Source organism: Hyla sarda, unplaced genomic scaffold, assembly GCF_029499605.1.
Source record: "Hyla sarda isolate aHylSar1 unplaced genomic scaffold, aHylSar1.hap1 scaffold_1025, whole genome shotgun sequence".
In the NCBI taxonomy this organism is placed as follows: domain Eukaryota; kingdom Metazoa; phylum Chordata; class Amphibia; order Anura; family Hylidae; genus Hyla; species Hyla sarda.
The window spans coordinates 105148-130951 of NW_026607644.1; the positions used below are offsets into that span (position 1 = coordinate 105148).

General features: G+C 46.1%; 11 non-coding genes across 11 annotated transcripts; all 11 read left to right on the plus strand.

The window, feature by feature from the left end:
* The first annotated feature begins 1043 nt into the window (after positions 1-1043).
* On the plus strand, positions 1044-1234 carry LOC130298872 (U2 spliceosomal RNA). The gene has a single exon (XR_008850159.1). It is a non-coding gene; the product is annotated as a U2 spliceosomal RNA (small nuclear RNA).
* A 2079-nt stretch (positions 1235-3313) lies between these two features.
* LOC130298859 (U2 spliceosomal RNA) lies at positions 3314-3504 on the plus strand. Its single transcript, XR_008850146.1, has one exon. It is a non-coding gene; the product is annotated as a U2 spliceosomal RNA (small nuclear RNA).
* A 2092-nt stretch (positions 3505-5596) lies between these two features.
* On the plus strand, positions 5597-5787 carry LOC130298864 (U2 spliceosomal RNA). Its single transcript, XR_008850152.1, has one exon. It is a non-coding gene; the product is annotated as a U2 spliceosomal RNA (small nuclear RNA).
* Positions 5788-7872: 2085 nt separating this feature from the next.
* Positions 7873-8063, plus strand: LOC130298860 (U2 spliceosomal RNA). The gene has a single exon (XR_008850147.1). It is a non-coding gene; the product is annotated as a U2 spliceosomal RNA (small nuclear RNA).
* Positions 8064-10155: 2092 nt separating this feature from the next.
* LOC130298865 (U2 spliceosomal RNA) lies at positions 10156-10346 on the plus strand. The gene has a single exon (XR_008850153.1). It is a non-coding gene; the product is annotated as a U2 spliceosomal RNA (small nuclear RNA).
* Positions 10347-12431: 2085 nt separating this feature from the next.
* On the plus strand, positions 12432-12622 carry LOC130298861 (U2 spliceosomal RNA). The gene has a single exon (XR_008850148.1). It is a non-coding gene; the product is annotated as a U2 spliceosomal RNA (small nuclear RNA).
* A 2088-nt stretch (positions 12623-14710) lies between these two features.
* LOC130298862 (U2 spliceosomal RNA) lies at positions 14711-14901 on the plus strand. The gene has a single exon (XR_008850150.1). It is a non-coding gene; the product is annotated as a U2 spliceosomal RNA (small nuclear RNA).
* A 2083-nt stretch (positions 14902-16984) lies between these two features.
* LOC130298863 (U2 spliceosomal RNA) lies at positions 16985-17175 on the plus strand. The gene has a single exon (XR_008850151.1). It is a non-coding gene; the product is annotated as a U2 spliceosomal RNA (small nuclear RNA).
* Positions 17176-19268: 2093 nt separating this feature from the next.
* Positions 19269-19459, plus strand: LOC130298867 (U2 spliceosomal RNA). Its single transcript, XR_008850155.1, has one exon. It is a non-coding gene; the product is annotated as a U2 spliceosomal RNA (small nuclear RNA).
* A 2084-nt stretch (positions 19460-21543) lies between these two features.
* Positions 21544-21737, plus strand: LOC130298809 (U2 spliceosomal RNA). Its single transcript, XR_008850102.1, has one exon. It is a non-coding gene; the product is annotated as a U2 spliceosomal RNA (small nuclear RNA).
* A 2107-nt stretch (positions 21738-23844) lies between these two features.
* On the plus strand, positions 23845-24037 carry LOC130298810 (U2 spliceosomal RNA). The gene has a single exon (XR_008850103.1). It is a non-coding gene; the product is annotated as a U2 spliceosomal RNA (small nuclear RNA).
* The last annotated feature ends 1767 nt before the right edge of the window (positions 24038-25804 follow it).

Here is a 25804-nt window from a genome sequence, read left to right on the forward strand (position 1 = left end):
GAATAATACGCCCAGAAAAGAGGCGAAAAGGAGAAAAACGTAAAAAAACGTGAAAAAAAAGTAAGAGGAAGAGAAGGGAAAAAAAGGTGGAAATGGGTTTAAAAGTGATTTCGGCGGAGAAATATATATATATATATATATATATATATATATATATATATATATATATATATATGCGCACACACACACATAGATATATATATATATATGAGATATTGCAGCCGCTGCTGTGTCCAGGCCCAGGAGCCTTAGCACTGTGCTGTGATGTCACTCAATACCACTGACATCACTAGGTGTAAACAACATCTCTCCTTTGCTGTGTATGTGACTATGGAGCTGTTTGGTGATGTCGTCTATTACGGCCTTCATAGAAGCAACAGGAGATTGTTGCATCCATCTTGAACCCTCAGAACTACAGTGCTATGATGTCACTCACTTCCACAGGCCTTGCAGAGTGTAAACAACAACAACCCAGCTTTGTTGTGTATGTAACCATAGGGATTTGTGATGTCACCTAGAACCTTCACAGCAGCGACAGCTTTATGAGGAGCATCAGCACTGCTCTGCCTGAGCAGAACCATCACCGCCATAGGTTGTCAAATAACCCGGATTTAACCCACACAGGTAAGTCCAATGGGGTGCAGGCATGTCCTCTATGCTTACAGCTTCCCGTGGGTGTTGGTTTGATACCGTTTGGGGACAGCCAAGGAGGCATCTGCAGGCAACAAAGGTAGGTGTGTGCTTGTGTGTGTGTTTCCTATGCAGATCCTAAGCCCAGTGTCACATGCAAGTAGGAGGAGTAAGAAGGGTTCCTGGCAAATCCGGGTTATGGATTGCATTTAAAAAGGCCCCGTGGGAGTGCAATGGGCCCCTGTCTTGCTGCTTAGCAATAATGGTATGGGTTTAGGTTCTGCTGTGTGTACTGGTGGTTGACTGCCCCCCAGCCCAGAGTGTGCATGGAAAATTGTCTGGCAGCCTCCCTGACAGCAAGCAGTGATAGTGCCCATGAAGGGGACCTTGTTGGGCCCGCCCCTTTCACGGTTATCGCTTCTCGGCCTTTTGGCTAAGATCAAGTGTAGTATATGTTCTTATCAGTTTAATATCTGATACGTCCCCTATCTGGGGACCATATATTAAATGGATTTTTGAGAACGGGGGCCGATTTCGAAGCTTGCTTCCGTCGCCCTATGCATTGACCCGATATGGCAGTATCTTCGGGTACAGTGCACCACCCCCTTACAGGGTTAAAAAGAAAGATTCCTACTTTCATTGCTACCTGCTTGCTGGCTAGCCAGCTAGCCAGCCCTGTGGGCCTTGCTGCTGCTGCAGCCAAAAAACAAAAGGTGGTGCTGCTGCTGCTTCTGCTTGTGTCTGGCCCCTGTTGGAGCGTCCAGGCACAGGACTTCTGCTGCTGCTGACTAAATGGCCTCCTTAATTGGATCATTTGAGTAGCCAGCACACCTGTGCAGGTAGGGCATGACATGATAGGCAGCTGCCTTGATAGCGGGTGGGTGCTGAATGTTCCTAATTGACAAAATAAGATTAATGCTTATGAAGAAATATAAAATCTCATCCCTTCCCCAATATCGCGCCACACCCCTACCCCTTAATTCCCTGGTTGAACGTGATGGACATATGTCTTTTTTCGACCGTACTAACTATGTAACTATGTAACATAACATGGGGGGGGGGGGGGGGGTCTCCTGGCTGTTCACACAGGTGTGTCATTGCTGTACATTGACCATGCATTGCTTCTGTGGTATTGCAAAGGCAAAGACAAATGCTTCCAGCCATCCATTGCACTAATGGATTGGTCATCAGCTGGCTGTCTATGTCCCGCATCAATATAGACCAAAGTACAGAGGGTTAGGCTATGCTATTGTGCACCTACCTGATGCATCAGAAGGTGCGAGGCCCTTGCTAAATTCTGTGCACAGACTTTGAGATCTATGCTTTAGACTGTATCTAAACCTGCTCCAACATGGACTGACATTCTGGCCTACTTTCAGCCGATGCGACTTGTCTGTCGCTGAACAGTCGCTTTTTATGTATTCAGCACCTATGTATAATGTTGTAAAAATGCTCTAGAAGCTAAAGTCGCAGAAATGTCACACATATTTGGCCTGCAACTTTCTGTGCGACAAATTCAGACAGGAAAAATCAGTATAAATCCTTAGAAAATTATCCCCCAGTGTCTCCATCTGCTGGCGGTATTGAATAAGCATTGCTGCACTGATGGGGTATGCATTAGATGAAAAAAAAGAAGAAAAAGAAGAATAATACGCCCAGAAAAGAGGCGAAAAGGAGAAAAACGTAAAAAAACGTGAAAAAAAAGTAAGAGGAAGAGAAGGGAAAAAAAGGTGGAAATGGGTTTAAAAGTGATTTCGGCGGAGAAATATATATATATATATATATATATATATATATATATATATATATATGCGCACACACACACATAGATATAAACGTATTCTCCGTTGAGATATTGCAGCCGCTGCTGTGTCCAGGCCCAGGAGCCTTAGCACTGTGCTGTGATGTCACTCAATACCACTGACATCACTAGGTGTAAACAACATCTCTCCTTTGCTGTGTATGTGACTATGGAGCTGTTTGGTGATGTCGTCTATTACGGCCTTCATAGAAGCAACAGGAGATTGTTGCATCCATCTTGAACCCTCAGAACTACAGTGCTATGATGTCACTCACTTCCACAGGCCTTGCAGAGTGTAAACAACAACAACCCAGCTTTGTTGTGTATGTAACCAAAGGGATTTGTGATGTCACCTAGAACCTTCACAGCAGCGACAGCTTTATGAGGAGCATCAGCACTGCTCTGCCTGAGCAGAACCATCACCGCCATAGGTTGTCAAATAACCCGGATTTAACCCACACAGGTAAGTCCAATGGGGTGCAGGCATGTCCTCTATGCTTACAGCTTCCCGTGGGTGTTGGTTTGATACCGTTTGGGGACAGCCAAGGAGGCATCTGCAGGCAACAAAGGTAGGTGTGTGCTTGTGTGTGTGTTTCCTATGCAGATCCTAAGCCCAGTGTCACATGCAAGTAGGAGGAGTAAGAAGGGTTCCTGGCAAATCCGGGTTATGGATTGCATTTAAAAAGGCCCCGTGGGAGTGCAATGGGCCCCTGTCTTGCTGCTTAGCAATAATGGTATGGGTTTAGGTTCTGCTGTGTGTACTGGTGGTTGACTGCCCCCCAGCCCAGAGTGTGCATGGAAAATTGTCTGGCAGCCTCCCTGACAGCAAGCAGTGATAGTGCCCATGAAGGGGACCTTGTTGGGCCCGCCCCTTTCACGGTTATCGCTTCTCGGCCTTTTGGCTAAGATCAAGTGTAGTATCTGTTCTTATCAGTTTAATATCTGATACGTCCCCTATCTGGGGACCATATATTAAATGGATTTTTGAGAACGGGGGCCGATTTCGAAGCTTGCTTCCGTCGCCCTATGCATTGACCCGATATGGCAGTATCTTCGGGTACAGTGCACCACCCCCTTACAGGGTTAAAAAGAAAGATTCCTACTTTCATTGCTACCTGCTTGCTGGCTAGCCAGCTAGCCAGCCCTGTGGGCCTTGCTGCTGCTGCAGCCAAAAAACAAAAGGTGGTGCTGCTGCTGCTTCTGCTGCTTCTGCTTCTGCTTGTGTCTGGCCCCTGTTGGAGCGTCCAGGCACAGGACTTCTGCTGCTGCTGACTAAATGGCCTCCTTAATTGGATCATTTGAGTAGCCAGCACACCTGTGCAGGTAGGGCATGACATGATAGGCAGCTGCCTTGATAGCGGGTGGGTGCTGAATGTTCCTAATTGACAAAATAAGATTAATGCTTATGAAGAAATATAAAATCTCATCCCTTCCCCAATATCGCGCCACACCCCTACCCCTTAATTCCCTGGTTGAACGTGATGGACATATGTCTTTTTTCGACCGTACTAACTATGTAACTATGTAACATAACATGGGGGGGGGGGGGGGTCTCCTGGCTGTTCACACAGGTGTGTCATTGCTGTACATTGACCATGCATTGCTTCTGTGGTATTGCAAAGGCAAAGACAAATGCTTCCAGCCATCCATTGCACTAATGGATTGGTCATCAGCTGGCTGTCTATGTCCCGCATCAATATAGACCAAAGTACAGAGGGTTAGGCTATGCTATTGTGCACCTACCTGATGCATCAGAAGGTGCGAGGCCCTTGCTAAATTCTGTGCACAGACTTTGAGATCTATGCTTTAGACTGTATCTAAACCTGCTCCAACATGGACTGACATTCTGGCCTACTTTCAGCCGATGCGACTTGTCTGTCGCTGAACAGTCGCTTTTTATGTATTCAGCACCTATGTATAATGTTGTAAAAATGCTCTAGAAGCTAAAGTCGCAGAAATGTCACACATATTTGGCCTGCAACTTTCTGTGCGACAAATTCAGACAGGAAAAATCAGTATAAATCCTTAGAAAATTATCCCCCAGTGTCTCCATCTGCTGGCGGTATTGAATAAGCATTGCTGCACTGATGGGGTATGCATTAGACGAAAAAAAAGAAGAAAAAGAAGAATAATACGCCCAGAAAAGAGGCGAAAAGGAGAAAAACGTAAAAAAACGTGAAAAAAAAGTAAGAGGAAGAGAAGGGAAAAAAAGGTGGAAATGGGTTTAAAAGTGATTTCGGCGGAGAAATATATATATATATATATATATATATATATATATATATATATATATGCGCACACACACACATAGATATAAACGTATTCTCCGTTGAGATATTGCAGCCGCTGCTGTGTCCAGGCCCAGGAGCCTTAGCACTGTGCTGTGATGTCACTCAATACCACTGACATCACTAGGTGTAAACAACATCTCTCCTTTGCTGTGTATGTGACTATGGAGCTGTTTGGTGATGTCGTCTATTACGGCCTTCATAGAAGCAACAGGAGATTGTTGCATCCATCTTGAACCCTCAGAACTGCAGTGCTATGATGTCACTCACTTCCACAGGCCTTGCAGAGTGTAAACAACAACAACCCAGCTTTGTTGTGTATGTAACCAAAGGGATTTGTGATGTCACCTAGAACCTTCACAGCAGCGACAGCTTTATGAGGAGCATCAGCACTGCTCTGCCTGAGCAGAACCATCACCGCCATAGGTTGTCAAATAACCCGGATTTAACCCACACAGGTAAGTCCAATGGGGTGCAGGCATGTCCTCTATGCTTACAGCTTCCCGTGGGTGTTGGTTTGATACCGTTTGGGGACAGCCAAGGAGGCATCTGCAGGCAACAAAGGTAGGTGTGTGCTTGTGTGTGTGTTTCCTATGCAGATCCTAAGCCCAGTGTCACATGCAAGTAGGAGGAGTAAGAAGGGTTCCTGGCAAATCCGGGTTATGGATTGCATTTAAAAAGGCCCCGTGGGAGTGCAATGGGCCCCTGTCTTGCTGCTTAGCAATAATGGTATGGGTTTAGGTTCTGCTGTGTGTACTGGTGGTTGACTGCCCCCCAGCCCAGAGTGTGCATGGAAAATTGTCTGGCAGCCTCCCTGACAGCAAGCAGTGATAGTGCCCATGAAGGGGACCTTGTTGGGCCCGCCCCTTTCACGGTTATCGCTTCTCGGCCTTTTGGCTAAGATCAAGTGTAGTATCTGTTCTTATCAGTTTAATATCTGATACGTCCCCTATCTGGGGACCATATATTAAATGGAATTTTGAGAACGGGGGCCGATTTCGAAGCTTGCTTCCGTCGCCCTATGCATTGACCCGATATGGCAGTATCTTCGGGTACAGTGCACCACCCCCTTACAGGGTTAAAAAGAAAGATTCCTACTTTCATTGCTACCTGCTTGCTGGCTAGCCAGCTAGCCAGCCCTGTGGGCCTTGCTGCTGCTGCAGCCAAAAAACAAAAGGTGGTGCTGCTGCTGCTTCTGCTGCTTCTGCTTCTGCTTGTGTCTGGCCCCTGTTGGAGCGTCCAGGCACAGGACTTCTGCTGCTGCTGACTAAATGGCCTCCTTAATTGGATCATTTGAGTAGCCAGCACACCTGTGCAGGTAGGGCATGACATGATAGGCAGCTGCCTTGATAGCGGGTGGGTGCTGAATGTTCCTAATTGACAAAATAAGATTAATGCTTATGAAGAAATATAAAATCTCATCCCTTCCCCAATATCGCGCCACACCCCTACCCCTTAATTCCCTGGTTGAACGTGATGGACATATGTCTTTTTTCGACCGTACTAACTATGTAACTATGTAACATAACATGGGGGGGGTCTCCTGGCTGTTCACACAGGTGTGTCATTGCTGTACATTGACCATGCATTGCTTCTGTGGTATTGCAAAGGCAAATACAAATGCTTCCAGCCATCCATTGCACTAATGGATTGGTCATCAGCTGGCTGTCTATGTCCCGCATCAATATAGACCAAAGTACAGAGGGTTAGGCTATGCTATTGTGCACCTACCTGATGCATCAGAAGGTGCGAGGCCCTTGCTAAATTCTGTGCACAGACTTTGAGATCTATGCTTTAGACTGTATCTAAACCTGCTCCAACATGGACTGACATTCTGGCCTACTTTCAGCCGATGCGACTTGTCTGTCGCTGAACAGTCGCTTTTTATGTATTCAGCACCTATGTATAATGTTGTAAAAATGCTCTAGAAGCTAAAGTCGCAGAAATGTCACACATATTTGGCCTGCAACTTTCTGTGCGACAAATTCAGACAGGAAAAATCAGTATAAATCCTTAGAAAATTATCCCCCAGTGTCTCCATCTGCTGGCGGTATTGAATAAGCATTGCTGCACTGATGGGGTATGCATTAGATGAAAAAAAAGAAGAAAAAGAAGAATAATACGCCCAGAAAAGAGGCGAAAAGGAGAAAAACGTAAAAAAACGTGAAAAAAAAGTAAGAGGAAGAGAAGGGAAAAAAAGGTGGAAATGGGTTTAAAAGTGATTTCGGCGGAGAAATATATATATATATATATATATATATATATATATATATATATATATGCGCACACACACACATAGATATAAACGTATTCTCCGTTGAGATATTGCAGCCGCTGCTGTGTCCAGGCCCAGGAGCCTTAGCACTGTGCTGTGATGTCACTCAATACCACTGACATCACTAGGTGTAAACAACATCTCTCCTTTGCTGTGTATGTGACTATGGAGCTGTTTGGTGATGTCGTCTATTACGGCCTTCATAGAAGCAACAGGAGATTGTTGCATCCATCTTGAACCCTCAGAACTACAGTGCTATGATGTCACTCACTTCCACAGGCCTTGCAGAGTGTAAACAACAACAACCCAGCTTTGTTGTGTATGTAACCAAAGGGATTTGTGATGTCACCTAGAACCTTCACAGCAGCGACAGCTTTATGAGGAGCATCAGCACTGCTCTGCCTGAGCAGAACCATCACCGCCATAGGTTGTCAAATAACCCGGATTTAACCCACACAGGTAAGTCCAATGGGGTGCAGGCATGTCCTCTATGCTTACAGCTTCCCGTGGGTGTTGGTTTGATACCGTTTGGGGACAGCCAAGGAGGCATCTGCAGGCAACAAAGGTAGGTGTGTGCTTGTGTGTGTGTTTCCTATGCAGATCCTAAGCCCAGTGTCACATGCAAGTAGGAGGAGTAAGAAGGGTTCCTGGCAAATCCGGGTTATGGATTGCATTTAAAAAGGCCCCGTGGGAGTGCAATGGGCCCCTGTCTTGCTGCTTAGCAATAATGGTATGGGTTTAGGTTCTGCTGTGTGTACTGGTGGTTGACTGCCCCCCAGCCCAGAGTGTGCATGGAAAATTGTCTGGCAGCCTCCCTGACAGCAAGCAGTGATAGTGCCCATGAAGGGGACCTTGTTGGGCCCGCCCCTTTCACGGTTATCGCTTCTCGGCCTTTTGGCTAAGATCAAGTGTAGTATCTGTTCTTATCAGTTTAATATCTGATACGTCCCCTATCTGGGGACCATATATTAAATGGATTTTTGAGAACGGGGGCCGATTTCGAAGCTTGCTTCCGTCGCCCTATGCATTGACCCGATATGGCAGTATCTTCGGGTACAGTGCACCACCCCCTTACAGGGTTAAAAAGAAAGATTCCTACTTTCATTGCTACCTGCTTGCTGGCTAGCCAGCTAGCCAGCCCTGTGGGCCTTGCTGCTGCTGCAGCCAAAAAACAAAAGGTGGTGCTGCTGCTGCTTCTGCTGCTTCTGCTTCTGCTTGTGTCTGGCCCCTGTTGGAGCGTCCAGGCACAGGACTTCTGCTGCTGCTGACTAAATGGCCTCCTTAATTGGATCATTTGAGTAGCCAGCACACCTGTGCAGGTAGGGCATGACATGATAGGCAGCTGCCTTGATAGCGGGTGGGTGCTGAATGTTCCTAATTGACAAAATAAGATTAATGCTTATGAAGAAATATAAAATCTCATCCCTTCCCCAATATCGCGCCACACCCCTACCCCTTAATTCCCTGGTTGAACGTGATGGACATATGTCTTTTTTCGACCGTACTAACTATGTAACTATGTAACATAACATGGGGGGGGGGGGGGGGGTCTCCTGGCTGTTCACACAGGTGTGTCATTGCTGTACATTGACCATGCATTGCTTCTGTGGTATTGCAAAGGCAAAGACAAATGCTTCCAGCCATCCATTGCACTAATGGATTGGTCATCAGCTGGCTGTCTATGTCCCGCATCAATATAGACCAAAGTACAGAGGGTTAGGCTATGCTATTGTGCACCTACCTGATGCATCAGAAGGTGCGAGGCCCTTGCTAAATTCTGTGCACAGACTTTGAGATCTATGCTTTAGACTGTATCTAAACCTGCTCCAACATGGACTGACATTCTGGCCTACTTTCAGCCGATGCGACTTGTCTGTCGCTGAACAGTCGCTTTTTATGTATTCAGCACCTATGTATAATGTTGTAAAAATGCTCTAGAAGCTAAAGTCGCAGAAATGTCACACATATTTGGCCTGCAACTTTCTGTGCGACAAATTCAGACAGGAAAAATCAGTATAAATCCTTAGAAAATTATCCCCCAGTGTCTCCATCTGCTGGCGGTATTGAATAAGCATTGCTGCACTGATGGGGTATGCATTAGACGAAAAAAAAGAAGAAAAAGAAGAATAATACGCCCAGAAAAGAGGCGAAAAGGAGAAAAACGTAAAAAAACGTGAAAAAAAAGTAAGAGGAAGAGAAGGGAAAAAAAGGTGGAAATGGGTTTAAAAGTGATTTCGGCGGAGAAATATATATATATATATATATATATATATATATATATATATATATGCGCACACACACACATAGATATAAACGTATTCTCCGTTGAGATATTGCAGCCGCTGCTGTGTCCAGGCCCAGGAGCCTTAGCACTGTGCTGTGATGTCACTCAATACCACTGACATCACTAGGTGTAAACAACATCTCTCCTTTGCTGTGTATGTGACTATGGAGCTGTTTGGTGATGTCGTCTATTACGGCCTTCATAGAAGCAACAGGAGATTGTTGCATCCATCTTGAACCCTCAGAACTGCAGTGCTATGATGTCACTCACTTCCACAGGCCTTGCAGAGTGTAAACAACAACAACCCAGCTTTGTTGTGTATGTAACCAAAGGGATTTGTGATGTCACCTAGAACCTTCACAGCAGCGACAGCTTTATGAGGAGCATCAGCACTGCTCTGCCTGAGCAGAACCATCACCGCCATAGGTTGTCAAATAACCCGGATTTAACCCACACAGGTAAGTCCAATGGGGTGCAGGCATGTCCTCTATGCTTACAGCTTCCCGTGGGTGTTGGTTTGATACCGTTTGGGGACAGCCAAGGAGGCATCTGCAGGCAACAAAGGTAGGTGTGTGCTTGTGTGTGTGTTTCCTATGCAGATCCTAAGCCCAGTGTCACATGCAAGTAGGAGGAGTAAGAAGGGTTCCTGGCAAATCCGGGTTATGGATTGCATTTAAAAAGGCCCCGTGGGAGTGCAATGGGCCCCTGTCTTGCTGCTTAGCAATAATGGTATGGGTTTAGGTTCTGCTGTGTGTACTGGTGGTTGACTGCCCCCCAGCCCAGAGTGTGCATGGAAAATTGTCTGGCAGCCTCCCTGACAGCAAGCAGTGATAGTGCCCATGAAGGGGACCTTGTTGGGCCCGCCCCTTTCACGGTTATCGCTTCTCGGCCTTTTGGCTAAGATCAAGTGTAGTATCTGTTCTTATCAGTTTAATATCTGATACGTCCCCTATCTGGGGACCATATATTAAATGGAATTTTGAGAACGGGGGCCGATTTCGAAGCTTGCTTCCGTCGCCCTATGCATTGACCCGATATGGCAGTATCTTCGGGTACAGTGCACCACCCCCTTACAGGGTTAAAAAGAAAGATTCCTACTTTCATTGCTACCTGCTTGCTGGCTAGCCAGCTAGCCAGCCCTGTGGGCCTTGCTGCTGCTGCAGCCAAAAAACAAAAGGTGGTGCTGCTGCTGCTTCTGCTGCTTCTGCTTCTGCTTGTGTCTGGCCCCTGTTGGAGCGTCCAGGCACAGGACTTCTGCTGCTGCTGACTAAATGGCCTCCTTAATTGGATCATTTGAGTAGCCAGCACACCTGTGCAGGTAGGGCATGACATGATAGGCAGCTGCCTTGATAGCGGGTGGGTGCTGAATGTTCCTAATTGACAAAATAAGATTAATGCTTATGAAGAAATATAAAATCTCATCCCTTCCCCAATATCGCGCCACACCCCTACCCCTTAATTCCCTGGTTGAACGTGATGGACATATGTCTTTTTTCGACCGTACTAACTATGTAACTATGTAACATAACATGGGGGGGGTCTCCTGGCTGTTCACACAGGTGTGTCATTGCTGTACATTGACCATGCATTGCTTCTGTGGTATTGCAAAGGCAAATACAAATGCTTCCAGCCATCCATTGCACTAATGGATTGGTCATCAGCTGGCTGTCTATGTCCCGCATCAATATAGACCAAAGTACAGAGGGTTAGGCTATGCTATTGTGCACCTACCTGATGCATCAGAAGGTGCGAGGCCCTTGCTAAATTCTGTGCACAGACTTTGAGATCTATGCTTTAGACTGTATCTAAACCTGCTCCAACATGGACTGACATTCTGGCCTACTTTCAGCCGATGCGACTTGTCTGTCGCTGAACAGTCGCTTTTTATGTATTCAGCACCTATGTATAATGTTGTAAAAATGCTCTAGAAGCTAAAGTCGCAGAAATGTCACACATATTTGGCCTGCAACTTTCTGTGCGACAAATTCAGACAGGAAAAATCAGTATAAATCCTTAGAAAATTATCCCCCAGTGTCTCCATCTGCTGGCGGTATTGAATAAGCATTGCTGCACTGATGGGGTATGCATTAGATGAAAAAAAAGAAGAAAAAGAAGAATAATACGCCCAGAAAAGAGGCGAAAAGGAGAAAAACGTAAAAAAACGTGAAAAAAAAGTAAGAGGAAGAGAAGGGAAAAAAAGGTGGAAATGGGTTTAAAAGTGATTTCGGCGGAGAAATATATATATATATATATATATATATATATATATATATATATATATGCGCACACACACACATAGATATAAACGTATTCTCCGTTGAGATATTGCAGCCGCTGCTGTGTCCAGGCCCAGGAGCCTTAGCACTGTGCTGTGATGTCACTCAATACCACTGACATCACTAGGTGTAAACAACATCTCTCCTTTGCTGTGTATGTGACTATGGAGCTGTTTGGTGATGTCGTCTATTACGGCCTTCATAGAAGCAACAGGAGATTGTTGCATCCATCTTGAACCCTCAGAACTACAGTGCTATGATGTCACTCACTTCCACAGGCCTTGCAGAGTGTAAACAACAACAACCCAGCTTTGTTGTGTATGTAACCAAAGGGATTTGTGATGTCACCTAGAACCTTCACAGCAGCGACAGCTTTATGAGGAGCATCAGCACTGCTCTGCCTGAGCAGAACCATCACCGCCATAGGTTGTCAAATAACCCGGATTTAACCCACACAGGTAAGTCCAATGGGGTGCAGGCATGTCCTCTATGCTTACAGCTTCCCGTGGGTGTTGGTTTGATACCGTTTGGGGACAGCCAAGGAGGCATCTGCAGGCAACAAAGGTAGGTGTGTGCTTGTGTGTGTGTTTCCTATGCAGATCCTAAGCCCAGTGTCACATGCAAGTAGGAGGAGTAAGAAGGGTTCCTGGCAAATCCGGGTTATGGATTGCATTTAAAAAGGCCCCGTGGGAGTGCAATGGGCCCCTGTCTTGCTGCTTAGCAATAATGGTATGGGTTTAGGTTCTGCTGTGTGTACTGGTGGTTGACTGCCCCCCAGCCCAGAGTGTGCATGGAAAATTGTCTGGCAGCCTCCCTGACAGCAAGCAGTGATAGTGCCCATGAAGGGGACCTTGTTGGGCCCGCCCCTTTCACGGTTATCGCTTCTCGGCCTTTTGGCTAAGATCAAGTGTAGTATCTGTTCTTATCAGTTTAATATCTGATACGTCCCCTATCTGGGGACCATATATTAAATGGATTTTTGAGAACGGGGGCCGATTTCGAAGCTTGCTTCCGTCGCCCTATGCATTGACCCGATATGGCAGTATCTTCGGGTACAGTGCACCACCCCCTTACAGGGTTAAAAAGAAAGATTCCTACTTTCATTGCTACCTGCTTGCTGGCTAGCCAGCTAGCCAGCCCTGTGGGCCTTGCTGCTGCTGCAGCCAAAAAACAAAAGGTGGTGCTGCTGCTGCTTCTGCTGCTTCTGCTTCTGCTTGTGTCTGGCCCCTGTTGGAGCGTCCAGGCACAGGACTTCTGCTGCTGCTGACTAAATGGCCTCCTTAATTGGATCATTTGAGTAGCCAGCACACCTGTGCAGGTAGGGCATGACATGATAGGCAGCTGCCTTGATAGCGGGTGGGTGCTGAATGTTCCTAATTGACAAAATAAGATTAATGCTTATGAAGAAATATAAAATCTCATCCCTTCCCCAATATCGCGCCACACCCCTACCCCTTAATTCCCTGGTTGAACGTGATGGACATATGTCTTTTTTCGACCGTACTAACTATGTAACTATGTAACATAACATGGGGGGGGGGGGGGGGGTCTCCTGGCTGTTCACACAGGTGTGTCATTGCTGTACATTGACCATGCATTGCTTCTGTGGTATTGCAAAGGCAAAGACAAATGCTTCCAGCCATCCATTGCACTAATGGATTGGTCATCAGCTGGCTGTCTATGTCCCGCATCAATATAGACCAAAGTACAGAGGGTTAGGCTATGCTATTGTGCACCTACCTGATGCATCAGAAGGTGCGAGGCCCTTGCTAAATTCTGTGCACAGACTTTGAGATCTATGCTTTAGACTGTATCTAAACCTGCTCCAACATGGACTGACATTCTGGCCTACTTTCAGCCGATGCGACTTGTCTGTCGCTGAACAGTCGCTTTTTATGTATTCAGCACCTATGTATAATGTTGTAAAAATGCTGTAGAAGCTAAAGTCGCAGAAATGTCACACATATTTGGCCTGCAACTTTCTGTGCGACAAATTCAGACAGGAAAAATCAGTATAAATCCTTAGAAAATTATCCCCCAGTGTCTCCATCTGCTGGCGGTATTGAATAAGCATTGCTGCACTGATGGGGTATGCATTAGACGAAAAAAAAGAAGAAAAAGAAGAATAATACGCCCAGAAAAGAGGCGAAAAGGAGAAAAACGTAAAAAAACGTGAAAAAAAAGTAAGAGGAAGAGAAGGGAAAAAAAGGTGGAAATGGGTTTAAAAGTGATTTCGGCGGAGAAATATATATATATATATATATATATATATATATATATATATGCGCACACACACACATAGATATAAACGTATTCTCCGTTGAGATATTGCAGCCGCTGCTGTGTCCAGGCCCAGGAGCCTTAGCACTGTGCTGTGATGTCACTCAATACCACTGACATCACTAGGTGTAAACAACATCTCTCCTTTGCTGTGTATGTGACTATGGAGCTGTTTGGTGATGTCGTCTATTACGGCCTTCATAGAAGCAACAGGAGATTGTTGCATCCATCTTGAACCCTCAGAACTACAGTGCTATGATGTCACTCACTTCCACAGGCCTTGCAGAGTGTAAACAACAACAACCCAGCTTTGTTGTGTATGTAACCATAGGGATTTGTGATGTCACCTAGAACCTTCACAGCAGCGACAGCTTTATGAGGAGCATCAGCACTGCTCTGCCTGAGCAGAACCATCACCGCCATAGGTTGTCAAATAACCCGGATTTAACCCACACAGGTAAGTCCAATGGGGTGCAGGCATGTCCTCTATGCTTACAGCTTCCCGTGGGTGTTGGTTTGATACCGTTTGGGGACAGCCAAGGAGGCATCTGCAGGCAACAAAGGTAGGTGTGTGCTTGTGTGTGTGTTTCCTATGCAGATCCTAAGCCCAGTGTCACATGCAAGTAGGAGGAGTAAGAAGGGTTCCTGGCAAATCCGGGTTATGGATTGCATTTAAAAAGGCCCCGTGGGAGTGCAATGGGCCCCTGTCTTGCTGCTTAGCAATAATGGTATGGGTTTAGGTTCTGCTGTGTGTACTGGTGGTTGACTGCCCCCCAGCCCAGAGTGTGCATGGAAAATTGTCTGGCAGCCTCCCTGACAGCAAGCAGTGATAGTGCCCATGAAGGGGACCTTGTTGGGCCCGCCCCTTTCACGGTTATCGCTTCTCGGCCTTTTGGCTAAGATCAAGTGTAGTATCTGTTCTTATCAGTTTAATATCTGATACGTCCCCTATCTGGGGACCATATATTAAATGGATTTTTGAGAACGGGGGCCGATTTCGAAGCTTGCTTCCGTCGCCCTATGCATTGACCCGATATGGCAGTATCTTCGGGTACAGTGCACCACCCCCTTACAGGGTTAAAAAGAAAGATTCCTACTTTCATTGCTACCTGCTTGCTGGCTAGCCAGCTAGCCAGCCCTGTGGGCCTTGCTGCTGCTGCAGCCAAAAAACAAAAGGTGGTGCTGCTGCTGCTTCTGCTTGTGTCTGGCCCCTGTTGGAGCGTCCAGGCACAGGACTTCTGCTGCTGCTGACTAAATGGCCTCCTTAATTGGATCATTTGAGTAGCCAGCACACCTGTGCAGGTAGGGCATGACATGATAGGCAGCTGCCTTGATAGCGGGTGGGTGCTGAATGTTCCTAATTGACAAAATAAGATTAATGCTTATGAAGAAATATAAAATCTCATCCCTTCCCCAATATCGCGCCACACCCCTACCCCTTAATTCCCTGGTTGAACGTGATGGACATATGTCTTTTTTCGACCGTACTAACTATGTAACTATGTAACATAACATGGGGGGGGGGGGGGGGGTCTCCTGGCTGTTCACACAGGTGTGTCATTGCTGTACATTGACCATGCATTGCTTCTGTGGTATTGCAAAGGCAAAGACAAATGCTTCCAGCCATCCATTGCACTAATGGATTGGTCATCAGCTGGCTGTCTATGTCCCGCATCAATATAGACCAAAGTACAGAGGGTTAGGCTATGCTATTGTGCACCTACCTGATGCATCAGAAGGTGCGAGGCCCTTGCTAAATTCTGTGCACAGACTTTGAGATCTATGCTTTAGACTGTATCTAAACCTGCTCCAACATGGACTGACATTCTGGCCTACTTTCAGCCGATGCGACTTGTCTGTCGCTGAACAGTCGCTTTTTATGTATTCAGCACCTATGTATAATGTTGTAAAAATGCTCTAGAAGCTAAAGTCGCAGAAATGTCACACATATTTGGCCTGCAACTTTCTGTGCGACAAATTCAGACAGGAAAAATCAGTATAAATCCTTAGAAAATTATCCCCCAGTGTCTCCATCTGCTGGCGGTATTGAATAAGCATTGCTGCACTGATGGGGTATGCATTAGATGAAAAAAAAGAAGAAAAAGAAGAATAATACGCCCAGAAAAGAGGCGAAAAGGAGAAAAACGTAAAAAAACGTGAAAAAAAAGTAAGAGGAAGAGAAGGGAAAAAAAGGTGGAAATGGGTTTAAAAGTGATTTCGGCGGAGAAATATATATATATATATATATATATATATATATATATATATATATATATATGCGCACACACACACATAGATATAAACGTATTCTCCGTTGAGATATTGCAGCCGCTGCTGTGTCCAGGCCCAGGAGCCTTAGCACTGTGCTGTGATGTCACTCAATACCACTGACATCACTAGGTGTAAACAACATCTCTCCTTTGCTGTGTATGTGACTATGGAGCTGTTTGGTGATGTCGTCTATTACGGCCTTCATAGAAGCAACAGGAGATTGTTGCATCCATCTTGAACCCTCAGAACTACAGTGCTATGATGTCACTCACTTCCACAGGCCTTGCAGAGTGTAAACAACAACAACCCAGCTTTGTTGTGTATGTAACCAAAGGGATTTGTGATGTCACCTAGAACCTTCACAGCAGCGACAGCTTTATGAGGAGCATCAGCACTGCTCTGCCTGAGCAGAACCATCACCGCCATAGGTTGTCAAATAACCCGGATTTAACCCACACAGGTAAGTCCAATGGGGTGCAGGCATGTCCTCTATGCTTACAGCTTCCCGTGGGTGTTGGTTTGATACCGTTTGGGGACAGCCAAGGAGGCATCTGCAGGCAACAAAGGTAGGTGTGTGCTTGTGTGTGTGTTTCCTATGCAGATCCTAAGCCCAGTGTCACATGCAAGTAGGAGGAGTAAGAAGGGTTCCTGGCAAATCCGGGTTATGGATTGCATTTAAAAAGGCCCCGTGGGAGTGCAATGGGCCCCTGTCTTGCTGCTTAGCAATAATGGTATGGGTTTAGGTTCTGCTGTGTGTACTGGTGGTTGACTGCCCCCCAGCCCAGAGTGTGCATGGAAAATTGTCTGGCAGCCTCCCTGACAGCAAGCAGTGATAGTGCCCATGAAGGGGACCTTGTTGGGCCCGCCCCTTTCACGGTTATCGCTTCTCGGCCTTTTGGCTAAGATCAAGTGTAGTATCTGTTCTTATCAGTTTAATATCTGATACGTCCCCTATCTGGGGACCATATATTAAATGGATTTTTGAGAACGGGGGCCGATTTCGAAGCTTGCTTCCGTCGCCCTATGCATTGACCCGATATGGCAGTATCTTCGGGTACAGTGCACCACCCCCTTACAGGGTTAAAAAGAAAGATTCCTACTTTCATTGCTACCTGCTTGCTGGCTAGCCAGCTAGCCAGCCCTGTGGGCCTTGCTGCTGCTGCAGCCAAAAAACAAAAGGTGGTGCTGCTGCTGCTTCTGCTGCTTCTGCTTCTGCTTGTGTCTGGCCCCTGTTGGAGCGTCCAGGCACAGGACTTCTGCTGCTGCTGACTAAATGGCCTCCTTAATTGGATCATTTGAGTAGCCAGCACACCTGTGCAGGTAGGGCATGACATGATAGGCAGCTGCCTTGATAGCGGGTGGGTGCTGAATGTTCCTAATTGACAAAATAAGATTAATGCTTATGAAGAAATATAAAATCTCATCCCTTCCCCAATATCGCGCCACACCCCTACCCCTTAATTCCCTGGTTGAACGTGATGGACATATGTCTTTTTTCGACCGTACTAACTATGTAACTATGTAACATAACATGGGGGGGGGGGGGGGGGGTCTCCTGGCTGTTCACACAGGTGTGTCATTGCTGTACATTGACCATGCATTGCTTCTGTGGTATTGCAAAGGCAAAGACAAATGCTTCCAGCCATCCATTGCACTAATGGATTGGTCATCAGCTGGCTGTCTATGTCCCGCATCAATATAGACCAAAGTACAGAGGGTTAGGCTATGCTATTGTGCACCTACCTGATGCATCAGAAGGTGCGAGGCCCTTGCTAAATTCTGTGCACAGACTTTGAGATCTATGCTTTAGACTGTATCTAAACCTGCTCCAACATGGACTGACATTCTGGCCTACTTTCAGCCGATGCGACTTGTCTGTCGCTGAACAGTCGCTTTTTATGTATTCAGCACCTATGTATAATGTTGTAAAAATGCTCTAGAAGCTAAAGTCGCAGAAATGTCACACATATTTGGCCTGCAACTTTCTGTGCGACAAATTCAGACAGGAAAAATCAGTATAAATCCTTAGAAAATTATCCCCCAGTGTCTCCATCTGCTGGCGGTATTGAATAAGCATTGCTGCACTGATGGGGTATGCATTAGACGAAAAAAAAGAAGAAAAAGAAGAATAATACGCCCAGAAAAGAGGCGAAAAGGAGAAAAACGTAAAAAAACTTGAAAAAAAAGTAAGAGGAAGAGAAGGGAAAAAAAGGTGGAAATGGGTTTAAAAGTGATTTCGGCGGAGAAATATATATATATATATATATATATATATATATATATATATATATGCGCACACACACACATAGATATAAACGTATTCTCCGTTGAGATATTGCAGCCGCTGCTGTGTCCAGGCCCAGGAGCCTTAGCACTGTGCTGTGATGTCACTCAATACCACTGACATCACTAGGTGTAAACAACATCTCTCCTTTGCTGTGTATGTGACTATGGAGCTGTTTGGTGATGTCGTCTATTACGGCCTTCATAGAAGCAACAGGAGATTGTTGCATCCATCTTGAACCCTCAGAACTGCAGTGCTATGATGTCACTCACTTCCACAGGCCTTGCAGAGTGTAAACAACAACAACCCAGCTTTGTTGTGTATGTAACCAAAGGGATTTGTGATGTCACCTAGAACCTTCACAGCAGCGACAGCTTTATGAGGAGCATCAGCACTGCTCTGCCTGAGCAGAACCATCACCGCCATAGGTTGTCAAATAACCCGGATTTAACCCACACAGGTAAGTCCAATGGGGTGCAGGCATGTCCTCTATGCTTACAGCTTCCCGTGGGTGTTGGTTTGATACCGTTTGGGGACAGCCAAGGAGGCATCTGCAGGCAACAAAGGTAGGTGTGTGCTTGTGTGTGTGTTTCCTATGCAGATCCTAAGCCCAGTGTCACATGCAAGTAGGAGGAGTAAGAAGGGTTCCTGGCAAATCCGGGTTATGGATTGCATTTAAAAAGGCCCCGTGGGAGTGCAATGGGCCCCTGTCTTGCTGCTTAGCAATAATGGTATGGGTTTAGGTTCTGCTGTGTGTACTGGTGGTTGACTGCCCCCCAGCCCAGAGTGTGCATGGAAAATTGTCTGGCAGCCTCCCTGACAGCAAGCAGTGATAGTGCCCATGAAGGGGACCTTGTTGGGCCCGCCCCTTTCACGGTTATCGCTTCTCGGCCTTTTGGCTAAGATCAAGTGTAGTATCTGTTCTTATCAGTTTAATATCTGATACGTCCCCTATCTGGGGACCATATATTAAATGGAATTTTGAGAACGGGGGCCGATTTCGAAGCTTGCTTCCGTCGCCCTATGCATTGACCCGATATGGCAGTATCTTCGGGTACAGTGCACCACCCCCTTACAGGGTTAAAAAGAAAGATTCCTACTTTCATTGCTACCTGCTTGCTGGCTAGCCAGCTAGCCAGCCCTGTGGGCCTTGCTGCTGCTGCAGCCAAAAAACAAAAGGTGGTGCTGCTGCTGCTTCTGCTGCTTCTGCTTCTGCTTGTGTCTGGCCCCTGTTGGAGCGTCCAGGCACAGGACTTCTGCTGCTGCTGACTAAATGGCCTCCTTAATTGGATCATTTGAGTAGCCAGCACACCTGTGCAGGTAGGGCATGACATGATAGGCAGCTGCCTTGATAGCGGGTGGGTGCTGAATGTTCCTAATTGACAAAATAAGATTAATGCTTATGAAGAAATATAAAATCTCATCCCTTCCCCAATATCGCGCCACACCCCTACCCCTTAATTCCCTGGTTGAACGTGATGGACATATGTCTTTTTTCGACCGTACTAACTATGTAACTATGTAACATAACATGGGGGGGGTCTCCTGGCTGTTCACACAGGTGTGTCATTGCTGTACATTGACCATGCATTGCTTCTGTGGTATTGCAAAGGCAAATACAAATGCTTCCAGCCATCCATTGCACTAATGGATTGGTCATCAGCTGGCTGTCTATGTCCCGCATCAATATAGACCAAAGTACAGAGGGTTAGGCTATGCTATTGTGCACCTACCTGATGCATCAGAAGGTGCGAGGCCCTTGCTAAATTCTGTGCACAGACTTTGAGATCTATGCTTTAGACTGTATCTAAACCTGCTCCAACATGGACTGACATTCTGGCCTACTTTCAGCCGATGCGACTTGTCTGTCGCTGAACAGTCGCTTTTTATGTATTCAGCACCTATGTATAATGTTGTAAAAATGCTCTAGAAGCTAAAGTCGCAGAAATGTCACACATATTTGGCCTGCAACTTTCTGTGCGACAAATTCAGACAGGAAAAATCAGTATAAATCCTTAGAAAATTATCCCCCAGTGTCTCCATCTGCTGGCGGTATTGAATAAGCATTGCTGCACTGATGGGGTATGCATTAGATGAAAAAAAAGAAGAAAAAGAAGAATAATACGCCCAGAAAAGAGGCGAAAAGGAGAAAAACGTAAAAAAACGTGAAAAAAAAGTAAGAGGAAGAGAAGGGAAAAAAAGGTGGAAATGGGTTTAAAAGTGATTTCGGCGGAGAAATATATATATATATATATATATATATATATATATATATATATATATGCGCACACACACACATAGATATAAACGTATTCTCCGTTGAGATATTGCAGCCGCTGCTGTGTCCAGGCCCAGGAGCCTTAGCACTGTGCTGTGATGTCACTCAATACCACTGACATCACTAGGTGTAAACAACATCTCTCCTTTGCTGTGTATGTGACTATGGAGCTGTTTGGTGATGTCGTCTATTACGGCCTTCATAGAAGCAACAGGAGATTGTTGCATCCATCTTGAACCCTCAGAACTACAGTGCTATGATGTCACTCACTTCCACAGGCCTTGCAGAGTGTAAACAACAACAACCCAGCTTTGTTGTGTATGTAACCAAAGGGATTTGTGATGTCACCTAGAACCTTCACAGCAGCGACAGCTTTATGAGGAGCATCAGCACTGCTCTGCCTGAGCAGAACCATCACCGCCATAGGTTGTCAAATAACCCGGATTTAACCCACACAGGTAAGTCCAATGGGGTGCAGGCATGTCCTCTATGCTTACAGCTTCCCGTGGGTGTTGGTTTGATACCGTTTGGGGACAGCCAAGGAGGCATCTGCAGGCAACAAAGGTAGGTGTGTGCTTGTGTGTGTGTTTCCTATGCAGATCCTAAGCCAGTGTCACATGCAAGTAGGAGGAGTAAGAAGGGTTCCTGGCAAATCCGGGTTATGGATTGCATTTAAAAAGGCCCCGTGGGAGTGCAATGGGCCCCTGTCTTGCTGCTTAGCAATAATGGTATGGGTTTAGGTTCTGCTGTGTGTACTGGTGGTTGACTGCCCCCCAGCCCAGAGTGTGCATGGAAAATTGTCTGGCAGCCTCCCTGACAGCAAGCAGTGATAGTGCCCATGAAGGGGACCTTGTTGGGCCCGCCCCTTTCACGGTTATCGCTTCTCGGCCTTTTGGCTAAGATCAAGTGTAGTATCTGTTCTTATCAGTTTAATATCTGATACGTCCCCTATCTGGGGACCATATATTAAATGGATTTTTGAGAACGGGGGCCGATTTCGAAGCTTGCTTCCGTCGCCCTATGCATTGACCCGATATGGCAGTATCTTTTTCGGGTACAGTGCACCACCCCCTTACAGGGTTAAAAAGAAAGATTCCTACTTTCATTGCTACCTGCTTGCTGGCTAGCCAGCTAGCCAGCCCTGTGGGCCTTGCTGCTGCTGCAGCCAAAAAACAAAAGGTGGTGCTGCTGCTGCTTCTGCTGCTTCTGCTTCTGCTTGTGTCTGGCCCCTGTTGGAGCGTCCAGGCACAGGACTTCTGCTGCTGCTGACTAAATGGCCTCCTTAATTGGATCATTTGAGTAGCCAGCACACCTGTGCAGGTAGGGCATGACATGATAGGCAGCTGCCTTGATAGCGGGTGGGTGCTGAATGTTCCTAATTGACAAAATAAGATTAATGCTTATGAAGAAATATAAAATCTCATCCCTTCCCCAATATCGCGCCACACCCCTACCCCTTAATTCCCTGGTTGAACGTGATGGACATATGTCTTTTCGACCGTACTAACTATGTAACTATGTAACATAACATGGGGGGGGGGGGGGGGGTCTCCTGGCTGTTCACACAGGTGTGGTCATTGCTGTACATTGACCATGCATTGCTTCTGTGGTATTGCAAAGGCAAAGACAAATGCTTCCAGCCATCCATTGCACTAATGGATTGGTCATCAGCTGGCTGTCTATGTCCCGCATCAATATAGACCAAAGTACAGAGGGTTAGGCTATGCTATTGTGCACCTACCTGATGCATCAGAAGGTGCGAGGCCCTTGCTAAATTCTGTGCACAGACTTTGAGATCTATGCTTTAGACTGTATCTAAACCTGCTCCAACATGGACTGACATTCTGGCCTACTTTCAGCCGATGCGACTTGTCTGTCGCTGAACAGTCGCTTTTTATGTATTCAGCACCTATGTATAATGTTGTAAAAATGCTGTAGAAGCTAAAGTCGCAGAAATGTCACACATATTTGGCCTGCAACTTTCTGTGCGACAAATTCAGACAGGAAAAATCAGTATAAATCCTTAGAAAATTATCCCCCAGTGTCTCCATCTGCTGGCGGTATTGAATAAGCATTGCTGCACTGATGGGGTATGCATTAGACGAAAAAAAAGAAGAAAAAGAAGAATAATACGCCCAGAAAAGAGGCGAAAAGGAGAAAAACGTAAAAAAACGTGAAAAAAAAGTAAGAGGAAGAGAAGGGAAAAAAAGGTGGAAATGGGTTTAAAAGTGATTTCGGCGGAGAAATATATATATATATATATATATATATATATATATATATGCGCACACACACACATAGATATAAACGTATTCTCCGTTGAGATATTGCAGCCGCTGCTGTGTCCAGGCCCAGGAGCCTTAGCACTGTGCTGTGATGTCACTCAATACCACTGACATCACTAGGTGTAAACAACATCTCTCCTTTGCTGTGTATGTGACTATGGAGCTGTTTGGTGATGTCGTCTATTACGGCCTTCATAGAAGCAACAGGAGATTGTTGCATCCATCTTGAACCCTCATTGAACCCTCAGAACTACAGTGCTATGATGTCACTCACTTCCACAGGCCTTGCAGAGTGTAAACAACAACAACCCCAGCTTTGTTGTGTATGTAACCATAGGGATTTGTGATGTCACCTAGAACCTTCACAGCAGCGACAGCTTTTATGAGGGAGCATCAGCACTGCTCTGCCTGAGCAGAACCATCACCGCCATAGGGTGTCAAATAACCCGGATTTAACCCACACAGGTAAGTCCAATGGGGTGCAGGCATGTCCTCTATGCTTACAGCTTCCCGTGGGTGTTGGTTTGATACCGTTTGGGGACAGCCAAGGAGGCATCTGCAGGCAACAAAGGTAGGTGTGTGCTTGTGTGTGTGTGTTTCCTATGCAGATCCGTAAGCCCAGTGTCACATGCAAGTAGGAGGAGTAAGAAGGGTTCCTGGCAAAATCCGGGTTATTGGATTGCATTTAAAAAGGCCCCGTGGGAGTGCAATGGGCCCCTGTCTTGCTGCTTAGCAATTAATGGTATGGGTTTAGGTTCTGCTGTGTGTACTGGTGGTTGACTGCCCCCCCAGCCCAGAGTGTGCATGGAAAATTGTCTGGCAGCCTCCCTGACAGCAAGCAGTGATAGTGCCCATGAAGGGGGACCTTGTTGGGCCCGCCCCTTTCACGGTTATCGCTTCTCGAGCCTTTTGGCTAAGATCAAGTGTAGTATCTGTTCTTATCAGTTTAATATCTGATACGTCCCCCTATCTGGGGACCATATATTAAATGGATTTTTGAGAACGGGGCCGATTTCGAAGCCTTGCTTCGTCGCCCTATGCATTGACCCGATATCGGCAGTATCTTCGGGTACAGTGCACCACCCCTTACAGGGTTAAAAAGAAAGATTCCCTACTTTCATTGCTACCTGCTTGCTGGCTAGCCAGGCTAGCCAGCCTGTGGGCCTTGGCTGCTGCTGCAGCCAAAAACACAAAAGGTTGGTGCTGCTGCTGCTGCTGCTGCCTTCTGCTTCTGCTTGTGTCTGGCCCCTGTTGGAGCGTCAGGCACAGGACTTCTGCTGCTGCTGACTAAATGGCCTCCTTAATTGGATCATTTGAGTAGCCAGCACACCTGTGCAGGTATGGCATGACATGATAGGCAGCTGCCTTGATAGCGGGTGGGTGCTGAATGTTCCTAATTGACAAAATAAGATTAATGCTTATGAAGAAATATAAAATCTCATCCCTTCCCCAATATCGCGCCGACACCCCTACCCCTTAATTCCCTGGTTGAACGTGCATGGATACAGGTTATGTCTTTTTTCGACCGTACGTAACTATGTAACTATGTAACATAACATGGGGGGGGGGGGGGGGTCTCCTGGCTGTTCACACAGGTGTGTCATTGCTGTACATTGACCATGCATTGCTTCTGTGGTATTGCAAAGGCAAAGACAAATGCTTCCAGCCATCCATTGCACTAATGGATTGGTCATCAGCTGGCTGTCTATGTCCCGCATCAATATAGACCAAAGTACAGAGGGGTTAGGCTATGCTATTGTGCACCTACCTGAGTGCATCAGAAGGTGCGAGGCCCTTGCTAATTCTGTGCACAGAACTTTGAGATCTGATGCTTTAGACTGTATCTAAACCTGCTCCCAACATGGACTGACATTCTGGCCTACTTTCAGCCGACTGCGACTTGTCTGTCGCTGAACAGTCGCTTTTTATGTATTCGAAGCACCTATGTATAATGTTGTAAAAATTGCTGTAGAAGCTAAAGTCGCAGAAATGTCACACATATTTGGCCTGCAACTTTCTGTGCGACAAATTCAGACAGGCAAAAATCAGTATAGAATCCTTAGAAAAATTATCCCCCAGTGTCTCCATCTGCTGGCGGATATTGAATAAGCATTGCTTGCACTGATGGGGTATGCATTAGACGAAAAAAAAGAAGAAAGAAGAATAATACGCCCAGAAAAGAGGCGAAAAGGAGAAAAACCGTAAGAAAACGTGAAAAAAAAGTAAGAGGAAGAGAAGGGAAAAAAAAGGTGGAAATGGGTTTAAAGTGATTTCGGCGAGAAGATATACTATATATATAGTAATATACTATATATATATATATATATATATATATACGCGCACACACACAGCATATATATAAACGTATTCTCCGTTGAGATATTGCAGCCGCTGCTGTGTCCAGGCCCAGGAGCCTTAGCACTGTGCTGTGATGTCACTCAATACCACTGACATCACTAGGTTGTAAACAACATCTCTCCTTTGCTGTGTATGTGGACTATGGAGCTGTTTGGTGATGTCGTCTATTACGGCCTTCATAGAAGCAACAGGGAGATTGTTGCTCCATCTTGAACCCTCAGAACTACAGTGCTATGATGTCACTCACTTCCACAGGCCTTGCAGAGTGTAAACAACAACAACCCAGCTTTGTTGTGTATGTAACCATAGGGATTTGTGATGTCACCTAGAACCTTCACAGCAGCGACAGCTTATGAGGAGCATCAGCCACTGCTCTGCCTGAGCAGAACCATCACCGCCATAGGTTGTCAAATAACCCGGATTTAACCCACACAGCGTAAGTCCAATGGGGTGCAGGCATGTCCTCTATGCTTACAGCTTCCCGTGGGTGTTGG